This window comes from Erinaceus europaeus, chromosome X, assembly GCF_950295315.1.
Source record: "Erinaceus europaeus chromosome X, mEriEur2.1, whole genome shotgun sequence".
NCBI lineage: Eukaryota > Metazoa > Chordata > Mammalia > Eulipotyphla > Erinaceidae > Erinaceus > Erinaceus europaeus.
Genome location: NC_080185.1, coordinates 23,756,622 through 23,775,153, shown reverse-complemented (window position 1 = coordinate 23,775,153; position 18,532 = coordinate 23,756,622). Strand labels below are relative to the sequence as shown.

At 40.6% G+C, this 18,532-nt stretch overlaps 1 protein-coding gene across 6 annotated transcripts in view; it reads right to left on the bottom strand.

Annotated features, from left to right (window-relative positions):
- The window catches only part of PLAC1 (placenta enriched 1), a 260,395-nt gene that overhangs the window by 26,225 nt on the left and 215,638 nt on the right, over positions 1 to 18,532 (bottom strand). The window lies entirely within an intron of this gene.

Here is an 18,532-nt window from a genome sequence, read left to right as displayed (position 1 = left end):
TTATTTAACCTAATGCCCCGTCTCCATTTTTGAGCATGAGGGGTAGCTATAATTGACTCTTTCATTGTGAAAATGAAAAAAAAAAAGGTGGAATCCAAGAGCTGACTTCCAATGTAGGTCATTTCAGCTAGTGGGCCAGAGGAGGGGCCCAGGGTGGGATGTGGAGAGGGGACCCAGAAGCAGGGGTAATTTGATCTAATGGCAGCTGGATAGACAGTTGGTATAGAGCAGCTGCAGGCCTCCTTCTGTGAAGGGTGGAACTGGAAGAGGGATGTCTGTTCAAAACAGTTCAAGTTTCCCTGACACTGGGTTGAATTCTATCTGTGAGTACATGCTACCAGCATGTGCTTTAACATCAGGCACAGAGGGAATGGAGGCAGGATCATGGGCTTGGAGGAAGAACGTCGGGAGAGTTTTGGATTCAAAGGTGGCTACCCCATATGACCTGCTTCCTTTCAATGCCATGTTTTGATGGAACTTACCGTTGAGATGCAACAGGGCTCTCATTTAAAGTTTAAAATGTTCTTTCATAACTGTTGGAAAGGAGGTCTGTATACATAGAAAATGTCTAGGATTTGCTCATTTCTGTAAAAAAAAAAAAAAAAAACAAACACCTCCCTGACTGTAAATCCTGGGCTCTGTAAATAACTTTTGGGTCCAAGAAGACCAATGGCTTGAATTTTCCAAACACCACCCACCCATCCCCCACCCCAATCTGCCCAGCAATGGGAGGCAAGAAAGGAATCAAGGGAGATGACAAACGGATCCAAAACAGACATATTTGTTTAGTAAATAAGCTCATCATCTTCTAACTTTGAAAATTGGCTGTGAGAAAACATGAGAGTGCAGGCTTCACTGGAGGAGAAAGTGCCCCCTTGCAGGGGTTTAGTGGTGCCTGCAGTGGGGCAAGGTCACCACTCCACCCAGTTGCCCAGCACAGCACACCTGTGCGTTTGGGAACAGAGCCTCTTCTGTCACCCTGACAAAGGATAGTGGTAGGAGGAGAACTCTTCTTTTTTTATTTTTTATTTTTATTTTTCTGTATATGGGGATCCCCTGGGCCTTGTGACCCACTGTCATTCGCTTGACACAAAATGTGTCCTTTTAAAAAAATATTGGGAATTGGGAGTTGGGCGGTAGCACAGCGAGTTAAGCACAGGTGGTACAAAGTGCAAGGACCAGCATAAGGATCCCAGTTTGAGACCCCGGTTCCCCACCTGCAGGGAAGTTGCTTCACAAGCGGAGAAGCAGATCTGTAGGTGTCTATCTTTCTCTCCCCCTCTCTGCCTTCCCCTCCTCTCTCTATTTCTCTCTCTCCTATCCAACAATAATGACATCAATAATAACTACAACAATAAAACAACAAGGGCAACAAAAGGGAATAAATAAATAAACAAACTGGGACTTAATGGGCTTACAGTCAATAGTAGATACAGTTGCTGGTACATGCATAAAAGTTCTCACTTTAGAGCAGCTGTGTTTCTCTCCTCTCCTCTCCCGGGTCAACTAGGAATACCAAAGGAGACCACCTGGGACCCCAACAAGGGAAGACTAGAATGACTTCAGGAACCCACCAAACCACTGGTGAGTGCAAGCACGTGTGGCTTGTGGACAGGGAGGAAGCCTAGGGAGAGATTGAGCGGCTGGTAACAGTCCAGCAGTTTACCAGTTGAGGCACCAACTCCAGTATGCTTTACCAATAAAAAGACTGCTGAAGGGAGGAGAGGACTCCCCTAAGACTCACCAAATGCAACTGTGAGTCTCCATTGCTACTGCTCTCAAAGGCTGGAGCAGCAGGGGGGAGGCCCTGTGCTGACATCTGGGAACAGAGAACTGACCAGGAAAATCAGGAGAAGAGCTACATCTCAGTGGCCTAGCAGTGGGGCTATATAGTGGGAGCCTTTTCACATTGTTCTCCTGATGAGAACATGGTGAATAGTTGCCTCAGAACCTACAGACTATAAACAGGACTTGTTTAGAAACTCACAGGGCCCAGCAATGCTGTCTGGCTTAGCAGAAAAGCTGAATTGAGCCTGGAGCTTTGGATCCTTGGGGTGTGAGAAACTCTTTGCATAACCACTGTGTTATCTCTCCCCCACCCTGCTTTATCTCTTGGTCAGGAGTGAGTGATTAAGCTAAAAAGCCTACTTATAGTTTAAAAGCCCTCAGGCTCCAGTAGCCTACTGGGAAGAAAAAGAACAAAAGAGGCTTTTAACAGCCTCTGTGCTCCAATTCAGAGATTGAAATAATACTGAAACAATTGTTAATTTCCACAACTCTGAACTCTTTAAGTACCTTACTTAGACACAAGTCAATCCAGGCAAGAGTGATCAGTATTTGAAAAGTACTGAGAGAGGTACCTCATAACATACTATACAGAATGATTAAACCAACAAGAAGAAATATTGGAGAAATGAACCAGGACAAGAGACCAGTTAAAAGCCCCCCAAAAGTTGATCCACAAAACAGTGAGGTTAACATCCAAACGCTTGTTAAGGAAATAGTCACAGGATTGAGTAAAGAGTTTGAAAGAATTGTCATCAGAAATGCAGAAACATCAAATGAGACTCTGGAAGAAAATACTAATTATCTCAAGATTATTAGGGAGCTGAAAGCTGAAATAGCTGAGCTAAGAACACAACTAGCTGAACAAGCTAAAACAGTATCAGAACAGGGTAACAAAATAGATGAACTCCAGAAAACAGTAGAGGGGAGAGAGAATAGAATCAATGAGGCTGAAGACAGAATTAGCAAGATAGTGGACGAATTAGAGGCAACTAAAAAAGAAATAAGAGATCTCAAAAAGAGATTAAGAGATACTGAAAACAACAACAGAGACCTATGGGATGACTACAAAAGAAATAATATACTCATTATTGGCTTACCAGAGGAAGAAAGAGAGGGAGGGGAAGAAAGCATTTTTCAGGACATAATAGCTGAGAACTTCTCTAGTCTAGACAACATCAAAGACATAAAGGTTCAAGAAGCCCAGAGGGTCCCCAACAGAAATAACCCAGACATAAAGACAGCAAGACACATCATATTGAGAAGGGAAAGGAATAAGGATAAAGAAAGGATCCTGAAGGCTGCAAGAGAAAAACAAAGAGTCACCTACAGAGGAAAACCCATAAGATCAGCATCAAACTTCTCCACACAAACACTACAGGCCAGAAGAGCATGGCAAGATATCTACCTAGTGCTCAATGAGAAAGGCTTTCAACCAAGACTACTGTATCCTGCTAGATTGTCATTCACACTAGATGGAGGCATCAAAACCTTCTCAGACAAGCAACAGTTGAAGGAATCAACTATCACCAAGCCTACCCTGAAAGAAGTTCTGTAAGGTCTCCTATAAACAGTAAGACCAGCATAAATATGCCATATATCAGAACACTCTAAAAATCTACAATAATAACATTAAAATATCTTCAATCTATGGTATCAATAAATGTCAATGGCCTGAATTCACCTATTAAAAGGCACAGAGTAGGAAGATGGATCAGACAACACAACCGAACAATATGCTACCTACAGGAAACCCACCTAAGTCAACAAGACAAACACAGACTTAAAGTGAAAATATGGAAAATTATCATACAAGCCAATGACCCACAAAAAAGGGCAAGGACAGCTATTCTCATATCTGACATGATAGACTTTAAAATAAATAAAATCAAAAAAGATAGGGATGGACATTACTTAATGCTCAGAGGATCAGTCAATCAAGGAGACTTAACAATTATTAACAGCTACATACCCAATGAGAGGTTATCTAAGTACATCAAACATGTACTAAAGAGCTACAGCAATATATTAACAGCAACACAGTCATAGTAGGGGACTTCAACACCCTACTCTTTCAACTTGACAGATCATCCAGGCAGAAAACCAATAAAGACATGAGGGAGCTAAATGAGGAGATAGATAAACTAAAACTATTGGACATTTTCAGAGTCATTCATCCCAGGAAACTGGAATACACTTTTCACTCAAGTCCACATGGGTCATTCTCAAAGAGAAACCATATGTTAGGACACAAAAACAGTATCAGAAAATTCAAGAGCATTGAAATTCTCTCAAGCATCTTCTCAGACCACAGTGGAATTAAACTAACACTTGACAATCAACAAAAGATTAGTAATAGTCCCAAAATGTGGAAGCTCAACAGTACACTACTTAGCAATTACTAGGTCAAAGAGGAAATTAAGGAAGAAATCAAAATGTTTCGAGAGTTCAATGAAAATGAAGACACAAGTTATCAAAATATTTGGGACACAGCTAAGGCAGTACTGAGAGGAAAATTCATAGCCATACAAACACATTAGGAAACAAGAAAAATCACAAATAAACAACCTGACTGCACATCTTAAAGACCTAGAAGAATAAGAACAAAGGAACACTAAAGCAACCAGAAGGACAGAAATAACTAAAGTTAGGGCAGAAAAAAATAACATTGAAAATAAGAAAACCATAGAAAAGATCAATGAAAGTAATTGTTGGTTCTTCAAAAGAGTGAACAAAATCCTCAAACCTTTAGCCAGACTCACAAAACAAGAAAGGAAGAAGACCCAAATAAATTGGATTGTAAATGAAAGAGGAGATATCACCACAGACACCGCAGAAATTCAACATATCATGTGAGGCTACTCTGAACACCTATATGCCACCAAGCTAGAGAACCTGGAAGAAATGGACAAATTCCTAGATACCTACGAACTTCCAAAATTAAATAAAAAGAACCAGATAATATGAACAGGCCCATCACAATCAAAGAAATTGAAACAGTTATCAAAAACCTTCCTAAGAATAAAAGTCCTGGACCAGATGGTTTTACAAATGAATTCTACAAAACCTTCAAGGAAGAGTTAATACCTCTACTTTTAAAAGTCTCCCATAAGACTGAAGACACTGGAATACTCTCTTCCAGCTTCTATGAAGTCAACTATGATACCAAAAGCAGACAGGGACACAACCAAAAAAGAAAACTACAGACCAATATCTCTGATGAGCATAGATGCTAAAATACTAAACAAAATTCTAGCCAACTATATACAGCAGTATATTAAAAAGATTATTCATCATGACCAAGTAGGTTTTATCCCAGGCATGCAAGGTTGGTTGAATATATGTAAATCAATCAATGTGATCCACCACATCTATAAAAGCAAGACCAAAAACCACATGGTCATATCAGTAGATGCAGAGAAAGCCTTTGACAAAATACAACATCTCTTTATGATCAAAACACTACAAAAATGGGAATAGATGAAAAATTCCTGAAGATAGTGAAATTTCTATATAGGAAACCTACAGCCAACATCATACTCAATGGTGGAAAACTGGAAGCATTTCCCCTCAGATCAGGTACTAGACAGGGCTGCCCACTATCACCATTACTATTCAACATAGTGTTGCAAGTTCTTGTCATAGCAATCAGGCAGGAGCAAGGAATTAAAGGGATAATTAAAGATTGGAAGAGAAGAAGTCAAACTCTCCCTATTTGCAGACGACATGATAGTATACATAGAAAAAGCTAAGGAATCCAGCAAGAAGCTTTTGGAAATCATCAGGCAATACAGTAAGGTGTCAGGCTACAGAAGTAACATTCAAAAGTCAATGGCATTCCTCTATGCAGCCACTAAGTTAGAAGAAGTTGGAATGCAGAAATCAATTCCTTTTACTATAGCAACAAAAACAATAAAATATCTAGAAATAAACTTAACCAGAGAAGTGAAGGACTTGTATAGCGAAAAAAATGAGTCACTACTCAAGGAAATTGAAAAAGACACAAAGAAATGGAAAGATATTCCATGTTCATGGGCTGGAAGAATTAAGATCATCAAAATGAATATACTACCAAGAGCCATATACAAATTTAATGCTATCCCCATCAAGATCCCAACCACATTTTTTTAGGAGAATAGAACAAATGCTACAAATGTTTATCTGGAATCAGAAAAGACCTAGAATTTCCAGAAACAATCTTGAGAAGAAAGAACAGAACTGGAGGCATCACACTCCTAGATCTCAAATTGTACTATAGGGCCATTGTCATCAAAACTGCTTGGTATTGGAACATGAATAGACACACTGACCATTGGAATAGAATTGAGATCCCAAAAGTAAGCTCCCACACGTATGGACATCTAATCTTTGACAAAGGTGCCCAGACTATTAAATGGGGAAAGCAGAATCTCTTTAACAAATGGTGTTGGAAAAAATGGGATGAAACATGCATAAGGGTGAAACTGAACTGCTATATTTAATCAAGCACAAAAGTAAATTCCAAGTGGATCAAGGACTTGGATGATAGACCAGAAACTATTAGATACTTAGAGAAAAATACTGGCAGAATGCTTTTCCGCATAAATTTTGAAGACATCTTTAATGAAACAAATCCAATTACAAAGAAGACTAAGGCAAGCACAAACCTATGGGACTACATCAAATTAAAAAACTTCTGCACAGTAAAAGAAACCACTACCCAAACCAAGAGACCCCTGACAGAATGGGAGAAGATCTTTACATGTCTTACAACAGACAAGAGTTTAATAACCAAAATACATAAAGAGCTTACCAAACTCAACAACAAGAAAATAACCCCATCCAAAAATGGGGAGAGGACATGGACAGAATATTCACCACAGAAGAGATCCAAAAGGCTGAGAAACACTTGAAAAAATGCCCCAAGTCTTTGATTGTCAGAGAAATGCAAATATTGACAACAATGAGATATCACTTCACTCATGTGAGAATGTCATACATCAGAAAAGGTAGCAGTAGCAAATGCTGTAGAGGTTGTGGGGTCAAAGGAACCCTCCTGCACTGCTGGTGGGAATGTAAATTGGTCCAACCCCTGTGGAGAACAGTCTGGAGAACTCTCAGAAGGCTAGAAATGGACCTATGCTATGATCCTGCAATTCCTGTCCTCGGGATATATCCTAAGGAACTCAAGACACCCATCCAAAAAGATTTGTGTATTCCTATGTTCTTAGAAGCACAATTTGTAATAGCCAAAACCTGGCAGCAAGCCAGGTGTCCAGCAACAGATGAGCGGCAGAGCAAGTTGTGGTATATGTACATAGTGGAATACTACTTCACCATTTTAATCCTATCTTGGGTGGAGCTTGAAGAAATCATGTTAGGTGAAGTAAGTTATAAACAGAAGGATGAATATGGGATGATCTCACTCTCATGTAGAAGTTGAAAAACAAGATCAGAAGAGAAAACACAAGTAGAACCTGAACTGGAGTTGGTGTATTGCACCAAAGTCAAAGACTCTGGGATGGGTGGTGGGGAAGAGTATAGATCCAAAAAGGATGGCAGAGGACCTAGTGGAGGTTGTATTGTTATGTGGAAAACTGAGAAATGTTAAATACAAACTATTTGATTTACTGTCAAATGTAAAACATTAATCCCTCAATAAATAAATTTTAAAAAAAGTTCTCACTTTCTGTCAAACACTCTCACCACCTGCTTAGGTCTTCCTCCACCATCATGCACCAGAACCTAAAGGTCCCCATCCCCAGAGTCCTTTATTTTGGAGCAATACATCAAAATAAGTCCAAGTTCTGTTTTGTACTTCCCTTTTGTTCTTATTTCTCAGTTGCTGTCTATGAGTGAGATCATCCCATATTCATCCTTCTCTTTCTAACTTATCTCAACATGATTCCTTCAAGCTCCATTCATGAGATGTAGAAGGTGAATTCACCATTTTAAATAGCTGAGTAGTATTCCCTTGTGTATACAGACCACAGCATTCTCAGTCACTCATCTGTTGTTGGACACCTAGGTTGCTTCCAGGTTTTGTCTACCAAAAATTGTATTGCTACAATGGAGAGACAGCTCGACTTTCTGAAGGGAGGCTGGTTCAACCTACTGTGCCACTCAAGAAAGATGTCCTGGAATGGGTGCAGCCTAGAATGACTCAGAGGTTACACAGGCTCTTATGTTAAAAAAGAATGGACATGGGCCGTAGGTCAGATTGGTGGGGGTTTCAGTTAACAATATTTATATAATTTCCTCATATTTGGGAGCTACTTGCTGCTTTGATCCACCTTTCTAGACCTATTCTCAACTCACCATCTTCCCAGACAATACTTTTAGCTCACCTGCATGTTAGCTATTAGGATCTGGCAAAAACTTACTAAAGTCATACCTAAAATAGAATTCCTAGCTTCTTCCTATACGAAAATCCCTAGCTTCATCTGCTATATTTCTCTTTGTGTTTCTGTTTATTAAACTAATTTTCCTGCTTTATATCTTACCACCTTTTTTTTTAAAAAAAAAAAAAGAATTTATTTACTTACTCATGAGAAAGATAGGAGAGAAAGAACCAGACATCACTCTGGTACATGTGCTGCTGGGGACTGAACCTGGGACCTCATGGTTGAGAATCCAATGCTTTATCCACTTCAACACCTCCCAGACCACTATCTTACCACCTTTTAGCCACCAAGTTGCAGATGCTATCATGACTTCAACCTGACTTCCCTGGGCAGACGACCTTACCAATGTGTCCTTGAACCTAACTCTCCAGAGGCCTACCCCACTAGAGAAAGATAGAAACAGGCTGGGGGTATGGATCAACATGCCAACGCCCATGTCCAGTGAAGGAGCAATGACAGAAGCCAGACCTTCCACCTTCTGCACCCCATAATGATCCTGGGTCCATACTCCCAGAGTGATAAAGAATAGAGAAACTTCCGATGGAGTGGATGGGACAGGGAACTCTGGTGGTGGGAACTGTATGAAATTATACCCCTGTTATCTTTCAATCTTGTTAATATTTATTAAATCAATAATAAAAATTAAAAAAATAAGATATATGAAAATATTGAAAAAAGTGCTGCGATGAACGTAAGTATACAAGTATCTTTTTGGACGGATGTGCTTGGTCCCTTAGGGCATTGGGCCCTTCTTTCTGATTTCTTTCTCCAAGGGCAGTTTGTTCCCTAGCCCCTGGCCCTCCATCTTCCGGTGGCTTTTATTTAGTGCCATGAGTATGACAACCACTGCATTCTGGGCTCACTCAGGCTGTCCTCATTTCCATTCCCACCACACTGTGAGGTAGGGACCCCTGCCACTCCTGTGTGACTGAAGAGGCAACTGAAGTCTGGACACTTTGCAGAACTTCTCTCCCCTGCTACCTAAAGTATTCTCTTGGGGGGGGGGGTCTTGAACAATCTCATGAAAAGATCCAGGCTCAGCACAGCGTGGGCCACAAGATACTGTCTAATTTTCCTTTTTCATACCTCCTCCAAGGGCGATTTCCAGCTGCCCACTAGGTTGCCTCTGGAAAGTTTTGGGGTAGGGGTGGGCACTGAGATCAATGTGCTGGCCAGCGTGATACAAAAATCAATACACATAAATCTGTGGCATTTCTGTATAAAAATAGGGAGTCAGATGAAAGGGAAATAAAAAAAACCCAAAACACCTCAATCCTATTTATAATCTACTGTTTCAGTGCAATCCCTAGCAAGACCCCAATGCCATTTTTGAAGCAAATTGAACAACTTGTCCAAATATTTGTGTGGAACCACAAATTGCCAAAGCATTTCTGAGAAAAAAGGAAAACTATGGAGATATCATGCTCCCTAACTTCAGTTTATACTACAAAGCAATAGTAACCAAAACAGCATGTACAGGAATAAAAATGGACACTTGGATCAGTGGAGCAGAAATGAGGCAAAAATGAGCCTATACATATATACAACCACCTAATATATGACAAAGTGGTCAAAACCATTCAATAGGGTCAAGAAGGTGTATGCAATAAATGATACTAGGAAATTTGGACAGCCACATGTAGAAAAGTGAAACACCATACACCATACACCAAAGTCAAATAAAAATGAATTAAAGATCTAAATATTAGACCTGAAACTCTAAAATTTATAGTAATAAATGTCAATGAAACTTTGCAGGACCTTCACATCAAAGGTGTATTTGGAGTCTCAACACCCCCCACCCCACACACACACACAGGTGTGGGAAATGAAAACAAAAGTAAATAAATGGGATTACATGCTTGGGAGAACAATTACAGTTTCCAATGGAGGGAATGGGGATACAGAACTCTGGTGGTGGGAACAGTGTGGAATTGTATCCCCGTTATTTTGTAATTTTGTAAATCACTAATAAAAAAATGGAGTTACACGAAACCAAAAGCAAACCACACAAGGATAGCTAGGCAACCCATAGAGGATATTTGTACATGATGCATCCAAAAAGTGACTGATATTAAACATCTATACAAAATTGGTACAGATCTACAAAAGAAGCAAAAATAATCCAATAAAAAGTGGGCCAAAGGACTACGCAGATAGTTTTGGGTTTTTTTTGTTTTTTTTTTTGCCTCCAGGGTTATTGCTGGGGCTTGGAGCCTGCACTATGAATCCACTGCTCCTGGCAGCTATTTTCCCCCTTTGTTGCCCTGTTGTTCATTGTTGTTGTTATTATTATTGTTTTTATTGCTGTCATTGTTGTTGGATAGGACAGAAAGAAATCAAGAGAGGAGGGGAAGACAGAGAGGGATAAAGAAAGATAGACACCTGCAGACCTGCTTCACTGCCCGTGAAGCGATCCCCCTGCAGGGAGAGGGAGCCAGGGACTCCAACTGGGATCCTTAAGCTGGTCCTTGCACTTTGTGCCATGTGCTCTTAAAACCCTTGTGCTACCACCCACCCCCCTAAACAGACATATGGCCCACAAACACATGAAGAAATCCTCCACTTCCCTTATCACTAGAGAAATGCAAATTAATATGACACTGAGATACCATCTCACACCTTAGTGAATGGTTTCCATCAACAAATCAGAAAGTGACAGATGTTGGAGAGGTTGTGGAGAAAGGGGTACTCTGCTACACTACTGGTGGGAATGCAAACTGGTACAGCCCCTTTGGAATACTGTATGGACAGTCCTTAAAGAAATAAAAATGAAATTGCCTTATGACCCAGCAATACCACTATTAGACATTTATCCAAAAGACACTGAAACATGATTCAAAGGGACATATGCACCCCTGTGTTCATAGCTGCATTATTCACAATAGCCAAAGAGTGGACGCGGACTAAATATCCATCAATAGATGACTGGCTAAAGAAGCTATTATATATATATATATATATATATATATATATATATATATATTCCATGAAATATTACTCTGCAATCAAAAAATATGATGCTGTATCCTTTGGGAACAAAATGGATGGAACTGGAGGTGATTATGCTTAGCAAAATAAGCAGAGATGAAAGATGACTACAGGATGGTTTCACTCATATGTGGAATCTAGAGACTGGATACACATGAACTTGGAAAAAAAAACCAGAAGCAAGCTAACTGTTTCTAAGACTTGTAAGAACTGTGGTTATTATCTTTGGGAAGTGAGAGGGTGGGGGTACAGAACTTTTGAAAAATGAAACAAAAAAGTGAATCAAGACAATGTTCCTACATTAATAGATTTTACAGTCCCAATAAGGGAGAAACATGAAGTAAATATACCCATTCACATGTCATTATTTAGTACAGTCAATCTCAAAAATTTGTGATTTCAATTGTGATGAATAACAGCAAGGCTAAGTTAAAAGTGTTAGGAGAATACATTAACAGAGTCATCCATCCTAGTGTTGGGGATCTGGAAAGACCTCTTGAGGAAGAGATATTTCTACATCACTTCTCAGGCTCAAAACTGGAGCTATCAGTGAGGAAGATGGTAAGCATTTGTCAACAGAATGGCTAAGGCCAATAGTACAAAACTGGAGCTTAAGTTAGTACAGACCCCATCCTGTTTCTCTTCCTCTTTTCCCTGTTATTCTATTCTCTTTGTAACTTCTAGTCATTGATTCCTCTGCTCATGTGAGCACAGACCATCTGAAACTGATCAAAAAGAACAGGAATCTCATCTAGATTTCTTATTTATTTATTTAACCAGAACACTGCTCAGCTCTGGCTTATGGTGGTGCAGGAGATTGAACCCAGGACTTTGGAGCCTCAGGCATGAGAGTCTGTTTGCATAACCATTATGCTATCTACCCCCGCTCAATAAGGGCAAGAAACTGGCATACTTTAACAATGACTCTTTAGTCACTATCAGGCCACCCCATTAGCTGGGACTCTAGTCGGGGAGTCTTGAGATTCCCAAACAGACACGATGGGCCTAGACCTCGAATAGATCCCTCTCTCCATTGTTTCTGGTCATCTCTATCAGGAACAACAAAACAGACCCCTTTGTGGGCCCCCCATAGGACTTTACCCTCAACGTGGATCAACCACGGTAGAGAATGTCTCTTTCCGAAGGGAGGCTGGACAACGTACTCTATGCTCCACCTGAGGAAGATGGGTCCTGAAATTGGGGCAGCTTGGAATGTTCCTATTCATGACCACAGAATGTGAGCTCAGATCTACAGGGATGCAGAGGTCACATAGGCTCCTAAGCTGAATATGGGCCCCAGAACAGATCAGATCAAATCGATGGGGTTTATAGTCAACAATATTTATACACCTTTCCCATATTTGGGAGCTACTCTCTTCCCTGATCCAGCTTTCTGGTCTGGTCTTTTTTCCAGCCATGCCATCATCTCCCCAGACAATAACTTGGATCCACCTGCATATCAGATGTCAGGCTCAGGAAAAAAAAAAATGAAAATGAAAACTAGTATAGTCATGGGCTCTATGGAATATAACTAAAATAGGACTACTATCTACAAAATGGAGACCCCCCCCAAACTCTTCTTCTGCACTATTCCAGCCTTTAGGTTCATGAATAGTCAAGAATTTGTTTGGCCTTGTATGTTAACTCTCTTTTCAGCCACCAAGTTCCAGATGCTACCATGATGCCAACCAAACTTCTCTGGGCAGACAACCCTATCAATGTGTCCTGGAGCCCCTCTTCCCCTGAACCCCACCCCACTAGGGAAAGACAGATATAGGCTGGGAGTATGGATCGACCTGCCAACGCCCATGTTCAGTGGGAAAACAATTCCAGAAGCCAGACCTTCCACCTTCTGCATCCCATAATGACCCTGGGTCCATACTCACAGAGGGGTAAAGAATAGGAAAGCTATCAGGGGAGGGGATGGGATACAGAGTTCTGGTGGTGGGAATTGTGTGGAGTTGTACCCCTCCTATCCTATGGTTTTTGTCAGTGTTTCCTTTTTTAAAATATTTATTTATTCCCTTTTCGTTGCCTTGTTGTATTGTAGTTATTATTGTTGTTGCTATTGATCTCGTCACTGTTAGATAGGACAGAGAGAAATGGAGAGAGGAGGGGAAGACAGAGAGAGGGAGAGAAAGATAGACACCTGCAGACCTGCTTCACCGCTTGTGAAGCGACTCCCCTGCAGGTGGGGAGCTGGGCGCTCGAACCAGGATCCTTACGCTGGTCCTTATGCTTTGTGCCTCGTGCGCTTAACCCACTGTGCTATTGCCCAACTCCCCTATAATTTCATACGCCTTCAAAATATGTTACCACACCACACATTTCATACCAAAATATAGATAATTCTCAACCAAAATTTATCGGACGCCTCCACATCTTGCAACACAACCATCTTGCCCTCATTTCCCTTCGGTAACTTCAGTTCTGCAGTCTGAGGCCAACAGTTTGTCATTGCTTATCTTTACTTACTTTACCTTGCTTTATTTCTTTATTTCCCCCCAATAGGTGAGATAAGCCAGTATTTTCCTTCTGTATAAGTCCCTTTAATAGGTTGTAGGCAGCAGCTTAGTAGGAATGAGTTCGTTTAATTGTTGTTTGTCTGGAAATATCTTCAGTACTTCAAACCAGAGTGGTAACCATATTTACTACCAGGGTTATCACCCGGGACTTGGTGCCTGCCTGACTCCATTGCTCCTATTCGTATTTTTTTTTCCCTCCCTCTTTTAAATAGAGGGTAAGACACAGAAAGGAAAAGGCAAAAAGAAAAGAGACATTACAGCACTGTGCTACCACTTATGAAGCCCTCCTCCCACCCCATAGGCACTCCTGTTCTGTGATCAGGGGCTTACACCCAGGTTTTTTGTTTGTTTGTTTGTTTGTTTTTGTTTTTGTTTTGTGCATGGCAACATGCACACTTTTCTGGGTGAATCACCTCCTAGAATCCCAGATTGAATATTTCTGGGTGGAGGTCTTTTTCATTTAAGACTTTGAATATATCCTACCATATATATTCTAGCATTTAGAATTTCGGGTGAGAGATCAGTGATAGTCTCATGAGAATTCCTTTGTAGGTGACTCTACTTTTTGCATTACTCCATTTCAAATTCTCTCTTACACTTGATCTTTTGCATTTTAATTATTAAATATCATGTTGTGTTTTAGTTTGGGTTTATTTTGTTTGAAACTCTGGATCTGATTGTCTATCCCCTTCTTCACTTTAAAGGAATTCTTGGCTACTATTTCTATAAATAAGAATTCTGTCCTTTTCTCTCTTTTCCTTCTAGCACCCCTATGATGTGAATGTTGTTTTCAGATGTTGTCTCATAACTTCTCAGTAGTATCTTCATTTGTTTTAGTTCCTTCTTTTTGCTGTTTTTTCTTTTTTGATGGTTACCTTTATCTTATCCTCCAGATTACTATTTCAACCTTTGCCTTCTATCTTTATGCTGGTGATCACCCTTACTGTAATTTTTTTTGCATAACTACTGTATTTTTCTCTCTGATTTTTGTTATGATCTCATACTTTCTCTGACTTTTTAAAATGTTTCTTTTTACTGACCTCATTTTAACAAGTATATGTAGGACTGTCGTTTCTATTTTTATTTCTTTATTTTTAATCAGAAGCAGTTTCCTTTAAAAATTACTTAATGGGCCTGGATGGTGGTGCACCTGGTTGCACATGGTGCACATGTTACAATGTGCAAGAACCCTGGTTCAAGCCCCCAGTCCCCATTTGCACAGGGAAAGCTTCACAAGTGCTAACATGAGCTTTCAGGTGCCTCTGCCTTTTTCCTCTATCTTCTCCTTTCTCTCAAATTCTGCCTGTCTCTATCCAATAAATATATAAAAATAATTTAATTTTTTTAAAAAAAATCACTTTATTGGAGAGAAATAATGGGAAAATTCTATACAAGACAGTTGTCACATGTGTATAGTATCTCTCAGTGATAGGTGTTGACACACCACACCTACCGCCAACTGAAGTCTTTTTCTACCATCATGCAATGGGTCTCCAATGCCCTCTCAATCTGTTCCTGACTTCCCCCCTTCAAAGTCATTAATTCTACTGCAATATTCCACAGATAGTCCATGTTTCACTTTGCGTTTTCCCTTTCTTTGATTTTTAAGTACCACGTATGAGTGAAGGACCATAGTTTTGATGTTTTCTTTAGGAAGTTTACATAACTGTGTTGAATTTGAACGTTTATTCAAGTCGCTTTTTAAAAAAGATTTATTTATTTATTAATAAGAAAGGTAGGAGGAAAGAGAGAAAGAACCAGAAATTACTCTGGCATATATACTGCCAGGGACTGAACTCGGGACCTCACGCTTGAGAGTTCAATGCTTTATCTACTATACCACCTCCCGGACCACTTCAAGTTGCTGTCTTAATCCAATGCTTCTCATTCTATTTAATGCTCCATAAGGACCTGTGTTGGGGTGTGTTTGAACCTGTACAGTAATCAGAAGTTCAAGGTTGTCACTACTCATCAGCCTCCAAGGTGTAGTGAGGCGGGGGGCAGTGTTCAGGTTTGATATATTGTTGGGGCCTCAACTTAGGTAATGGCATCTTTGAGCATACTCCGAGACTGGCAAAGAATAGAATCTGGTTGTGAGCTGGCATGGAAGTATTCTCCCTAAGTCTTTTCCCAGGGTCTGCTATCATTGAAACTGAATTCCAGTAGGGTGGTATCCACCAGAGTTGTACATACTGAACTACTGGTAAGTTACTGCAGTCATTGGAAGGACTGTGACTTGCCTCTTCTCCATTTATAGCTTTTAATTCCCCATTTAAAGTAGTGTTTTAAACATTCCTATTCATGACCACAGAATGCGAGCTCAGATCTATAGGGATGCTGAGGTCACATAGGCTCCTAAGCTGAATAAGGGCCCCAGATCAAATCGATGGCGTTTACAGTCAACAATATTTCTACACTTTTCCCATATTTGGGAGCTACTCTCTTGCATGATCCAGCTTTCTAGCCCTTTCTCCAGCCATGGCATCATCTCCCCAGACAATAACTTGGATCCACCCGCATATCAGACGTCAGGCTCAGAAAAAAAAAAAAAAACTGGTATAGTCATGGCCCTTTTGAAATATAACTAAAATGGGACTACTAGTTATCTACAAAACGGAGACCCTCAAATCTTCATCTGCACTATTCCAACCTTTAGGTTCATGATTAATCAACAATTTGTTTGGCTCTATATGTTAACTCTCTTTTCTTTTTTTTAAATTTATTTTTTATTTAAGAAAGGATAAATTAACAAAACCATAGGGTAGGAGGGGTACAACTCCACACAATTCCCACCACCTTATCTCCATATCCCATCCCCTCCCCTGATAGCTTTCCCACTCTCTATCCCTTTGGGAGCATGGACCCAGGGTCGTTGTGGGTTGCAGAAGGTAGAAGGTCTGGCTTCTGTAATTGCTTCCCCACTGAACATGGACGTTGACTGGTCGGTCCATACTCCCAGTCTGCCTCTCTCTTTCCCTAGTAGGGTGGATCTCTGGGGAAGCGGAGCTCCAGGGAACATTGGTGGGGTCTTCAGTCCAGGGAAGCCTGGACATCCAACAGGTTCCAGATGCAAACATAATGCTAACTGGACTTCCCTGGGCAGATGACCCCACCAATGTGTCCTGGAGCCCTGCTTCCCCAGAGCCCCACCCTACTAGGGAAAGAGAGAGGCAGGCTGGGGGTATGGATCAATGCCCATGTTCAGCAGGGAAGCAATTACAGAAGCCAGACCTTCCACCTTCTGCATCCCATAATGACCCTGGGTCCATACTCCCAGAGGAATGAAGAATAGGAAGGCTATCAGGGGAGGGGAGGGGATATGAAGTTCTGGTAGAAGGTGGGAATTGTGTGGAGTTGTAACCCTCTTATCCTATGGTTTTTACCAGTGTTTCATTTTTATAAATAAAAATTTAAAAAATATAAAAATAAAGTAGTGTTTTAGAGTTGTTAGAAATAGGGATGGGGGTCGGGTGGTAGCGCAATGAATGAAGCGCACATGGCGTGAAGCTCAAGGATCCTGGTTTGAGCTCCTGGCTCCTCTCCCCACCTTCAGGGGGTCGCTTCATAAGCAGTGAAGCAGGTCTGCAGGTGGTGGTGAAACAGGTCTGCAGGTGTCTATCTTTCTCTCCCCCTCTCTGCCCCTCCTCTCTCGATTTCTCTCTGTTCTATACAACAACAATGACAGCAATAGCAACAACAATAATGACAATGATAAATAAAAGGGAAAAATAGCCTCCAGGAGCAGTGGATTTGTAGTGCAGACACTGAGCTCCAGCGATAACCCTGGAGGCAAAAAAAAAGAAAGAAAGAAAGAAAGAAAGAAAAATAAATAGGGTTGGGGGGCTGGGATTTTGGTACAATTTGTCCCCTACTTGCCAGATTAGAGTCCTTGCAACCCAGATTGCAACCTTTTTGTCCCTTATTAAGGAAATATAATTTCTCTCTGTGTTTTTCCATGTATTGTGGTGGCTTTGTTTTTGATGCTGGGAGGAAGAAAACACAGGTTTGCTCTATCCATCTCCTGAAAATATTTCCTTTTTCATTTCATTCCTAACAAAGTCCCAAAACCTAGATATAGACCAGGTCCTGTGAGATAGAGCATATGTCTACATGCATCTATAAATTAGGGCAAAATATATACCTAAGAGCAAAAGTACACAATAGTCTGCAGTGAGTCAGTGTAAACTTCTTAATGAAATAGTATCTAATTAGACTTAGATACCCTCCTCACCTACTTCCTATTACAGTTCTCTCACTCACTCCAAAGCTAACCTTATCAAAGCAAGGAGTGCAAAAGCTGAATAAGGGAAAAAGACTGGAATACTTTAATGATGACTCTTTATTTTATTTATTTTTACCAGAGTACTGCTTAGCTCTGATTTATGGTGGTGTGGGGGATCCAGCCTGGGACTTTGGAACCTCAAGTAGGAAGATCTCTTTGCATAATCATATATTTTTATATATTTTTTAATTTTTTAATATTTATTTATTTTCCCTTTTGTTGCCCTTGTTTTTTATTGTTGTCGTAGTTATTATTGTTGTTGTTACTGATGTCGTCATTGTTGTTTAGGACAGAGAGAAATGGAGAGAGGAGGGGAAGACAGAGAGGGGGAAAGAAAGATAGACACCTGAAGATCTGCTTCACTGCCTGTGAAGCGACTCCCCTGCAGGTGGGGAGCCGGGGGCTTCAACCGGGATCCTTACACTGGTCCTTGTGCTTTGTGCCACATGCACTTAACCCGCTATGCTACCGCTCAAATCCCATGATGACTCTTTAGTCACTGTCAGGTCACCCCATCAGCTGAGGCCCTATTCGGAGAGTCCTGAGATTCCTGAACAGATATGATG